Source organism: Salvelinus fontinalis, chromosome 14 (genome assembly GCF_029448725.1).
Source record: "Salvelinus fontinalis isolate EN_2023a chromosome 14, ASM2944872v1, whole genome shotgun sequence".
In the NCBI taxonomy this organism is placed as follows: domain Eukaryota; kingdom Metazoa; phylum Chordata; class Actinopteri; order Salmoniformes; family Salmonidae; genus Salvelinus; species Salvelinus fontinalis.
In genome coordinates this window covers 4,590,988-4,595,540 of record NC_074678.1, presented here as the reverse complement: position 1 = coordinate 4,595,540, position 4,553 = coordinate 4,590,988, and positions in this window count along the sequence as shown.

Sequence of the window (4,553 nt, the reverse complement as noted above, 5' to 3'; positions counted from 1 at the left end):
AATGCCCGCCTCACCCCCTCGCTCCCCCACCCCACCCCTTCGCTCCCCCACCTCAAAGCCCACCTCACCCCTTCGCTCCCCCACATCAATGCCCACTCCACCCCTTCGCTCCCCCTGTCCACCCCACCCCCACACCACCCCTTCGCTCCCCCCTGCCCCCCCCCCCCCCCCTCGCACCCCCCCCTTCCCGTCTCACCCATTTTTAACCCCACTCTCTCTGGAGGCTGGAGGGTTGCCAGGTGACCACAAAGTGTCAACCTGGCATGTAGTGGCCTGCCTGTCTGACAGGTGATCCATCATCTAAACATCGATAGTATTGTCAGGGTTGGAGTCAACTCCCTTCCAACTCCATCTATTTCATAATGTGGACTGAAACGGAGTGCTCTCATGAAAAAGCCAACATAACCCTTAATTATGACTGTGTTAGGTAATTGGGGGATATTAGCAAGCTAGGAGCAATACAACCATTATTTGTAGTATTTATAAAGAATTGTTTGGGCCTTTGACATGAGGCACTTAACTGATCACAATATGAGTTTTCATCAGTGTTGGAGGGGGTAGTAAACTACATGTAGTTCAACTAGTAATTTAGCTACATTAGCTTGTTGGCAGTTGAACTAAATTCAAATCTTGGTAGTGTTTTCAGTAGTTGATTACTTTTTTTGGCATGTAGTGGTGTAGCTAACTGCTGGAACTGCACACTACATTTGTGCACCCAACAACAATAAAATATGGGTGAAGAAGGCAATAATTTCCTTTTTTTTGTTGCATCAGACCTGCCTAATTCTCCATTGAAACACAGCTTTTGTGTTTAATCGGCTAAATTACACATTCTGACACCAGAGTGATCTATCGTTGCAATTTGTAGTCTATGACATTCCCAGCCTGGTCTCATAGATTAAACGTAAACAAGTAAATGTAAATCCGGGACACTCAAATTAGTTTGATATGTTACATTTGGTATGGTTACATGAGACAGATGGTTACTTAAGGTAAAAACAAAAGGAAGGCTATTGGTCAGGGTGGATGGATGGGTGTATAACGCAAGGCGTGTTCGAATCTCATCACGGACAACTTTAGCTAATTCGCAACTTTTCAACTACTTTTTAGCTACTTAGCATGGTAGCTAACCCTAACATTACATCTTTAACCTAACTCCTAACCTTAACCCGAACCTCTAGCCAAGCTAACATTAGCCAGCTAGCTGATGTTAGCATTAGCCACTTAGCTTACATTAACCACAACAAATTGGAATTCGTAACATATCATACGTTTTGCATGTTCAGAATATATTGTACGTTTTGCTCATTCGTAACGTAAAAAGTACGGATTGTAATTCGTAACATATGCGAAATGTGTGATAGACATCCCCAAATTAATACATACAATACAAAAACGTAACATATCATACTAAATGGAATGTATATAACAAGTTATACGAAATGCTCTGAGACCAGGTTGACATTTCAGATCTAGATATGATCATAATTTTTTAAAGTAAGTAACGTTCAGTAAACTATATTTTCCATAGCGGTAGCTTAACTTCTTCCAATGTGAAGTAATTGGTAGCTTGGTAACAGTGGAGGCTGCTGAGCGGAGAACGGCTCATGATAACGGCTGGAACGAAGCAAATGATAACCATGTGTTTTATACCATTCCACTGATTCCGGTTCAGTTATTACCGTAAACCATGTGTTTGATGTGTTTTATACCATTCCACTGATTCCAGTTCAGTTAATACCGTAAACCATGTGCTTGATGTGTTTTATACCATTCCACTGATTCCGGTTCAGTTAATACCGTAAACCATGTGCTTGATGTGTTTTATACCATTCCACTGATTCCGGTTCAGTTATTACCACAAGCCCGTTCTCCCCAATTAAGGTGTCACCAACCTCCTGTGCTTGGTAAACTATAGTATATTTTCAGAGTAGCTTCCCCAGAACTGGTTCCAATGTTGTGTCTCCAGACATGTTTTGTTGGACATCATATTGTACACTTGGTCCACAATGGCCATATCATATGGTCTGCTTCTAGCTGAAGGTGAACTAAGAAATGGTTCGTTCGAGATTCTTCTACAAAGCGAGCGCATCTGTCTCCGCGCTGAAACAGCTTGAAGCCAATTATAGTGGTTAAAAGACAGAGGGTTTGTGCCCCACGGTTGGCACGGGAGGTGCAATAAATAACCGATTCGCTGACAGGAAGCCGTTTGGCTACCGTCAGAATAATAATGAGGTTATCGCTACCCGCTGTGACCGTATGATATCCATTTGATTATTTTTCCTCGTCTCACGGGATGCTGCTGGCAACCGGGCCAGTGTGCAGCGGAGAAACGCGTGTACGTGCACAAACGCACGAACGCACACACACACATTCGATCACATGTTCTACTCCAGGGTTCTCCAACCCTATTTCCTGAAGGGATACCAGGAGGATTTCACTCCTGTTCTACTCTATGGTCTGGACTGGTTGGCAGTTGAATACCACTGGTGACAGACCGTTAGATTGTTCCTGACCATTGACTTGCACCAGGACCGGATCCAGACTTTTTGAGGCCCAAACCACACAATTCGTTTTTTTAGTGGATGTACATTCTAAATTTAATTTCCTGCAATTCTACACATTTTGTCATGGGACGTAGAGAAAATGTTGCAGTTTTAAAGCAAGTTTTATACAGTTCACATTTTGCACATTTTTTTGGTAGAATTTTATAACAAATTTGATGCAATTCTACTTATGTTGCCATGGAGCACAGATTGTTTTTCTTTGCAGTTTTAAAGCTAATTTCCTGCAATTTCACACATTTTGCCATGACTTATGCCATATTAATGATATCTGAGTGAGAGTGACTAACAAAATCATTGAGGGCGCTCTGGAGGACAGGCCCCCCGGGCCACGTGCCCTGTGTGCCTGGTCGGTATTCAGCCGTGATTACTACATGTTAAGATAACTGGCTCGACTAACTTACCCATCTAAAAGTTATGTTTTCACTTTTAACAGTAAGTTATGACCCCGACTGAGGGGGGTATGGGGCGGGGGGACGGGCCCCCTAGCGACCGCTTATGCCTGGAACCGGCCCTGACTTGCACTCTTTGCTCCCTGAGGTCTGATTTCAGGGGAACATGAGACTGGACGGTGTGTAGAGAGGGTTCACGGCGGGGTCAAGGAGACACAATATGCATCATATCTGTGTGGCACACCACACATTCTCCCCTGACACAGCTTTCAACCCTACTGTCGTCTCCCCGGGTACATAGCCTCCACTACCCAGGAACGGTGCATTCCAGCTGGGCACAGAATCTGGGTGGTCTCCCTTTAGGCCTGCTGGAGGACGGAAGGCAGAAAAATGCAGGTAGGGCCATTTGACAGAGGGGAGCCCAATGTGAGACAGGCGGTGGAGGATGTGATTATTAACCTGCATCTGACTCATTCTGCTGTCATAACCCAGTCTGATTATCCATCCCCCTTCATCTTTCACCTGACAGAGAGAGAGATGGGAGACCGAGGTAGAAAGAGGGAGAGAGATGGGAGACAGAGAGAGACAGGGGGAGACTGGGGGAGACAGGGGTAGACAGAGGGAGACAGAGGTAGATAGGGGGAGACAGAGGTAGACAGGAGGAGGGACAGGGGGAAACTGGGGTAGGGAGATGGCCTCAGTGGCCTGCTCACAGAGATGGGACAGATAAGCACTGTGGATAGACTGGCCCAGGACTCACCCTTCGCCTGCTATAACTCAGTCTGCTATATACCTCAGTCTGCTATATACCTCAGTCTGCTATATAACTCAGTCTGCTATATACCTCAGTCTGCTATATACCTCAGTCTGCTATATACCTCAGTCTGCTATACCTCAATCTGCTATATACCTCAGTCTGCTATATACCTCAGTCTGCTATATACCTCAGTCTGCTATATACCTCAGTCTGCTATATAACTCAGTCTGCTATATACCTCAGTCTGCTATATACCTCAGTCTGCTACATACCTCAGTCTGCTATATACCTCAGTCTGCTACATACCTCAGTCTGCTATATACCTCAGTCTGCTATTCCCCAGTCTGCTATAACTCAGTCTGCTATTCCTCAGTCTGCTATATATCTCAGTCTGCTATATATCTCAGTCTGCTATATCCCTCAGTCTGCTATACCTCAGTCTGCTATATATCTCAGTCTGCTATAACTCAGTCTGCTATTCCTCAGTCTGCTATATATACCTCAGTCTGCTATACCTCAGTCTGCTATATACCTCAGTCTGCTATATACCTCAGTCTGCTATATATCTCAGTCTGCTATGTACCTCAGTCTGCTACATACCTCAGTCTGCTACATACCTCAGTCTGCTACATACCTCAGTCTGCTATATACCTCAGTCTGCTATATCTCAGCCTGCTATAACTCAGTCTGCTATTCCTCAGTCTGCTATATATCTCAGTCTGCTATATATCTCAGTCTGCTATACCTTCTCTTCACCATAGATCAGTTAGCAGCGTATTCATACAGTCAGAGTAGAGGCCTATACGACAACTGAGAAATCAACATTATTACTGTAGCATT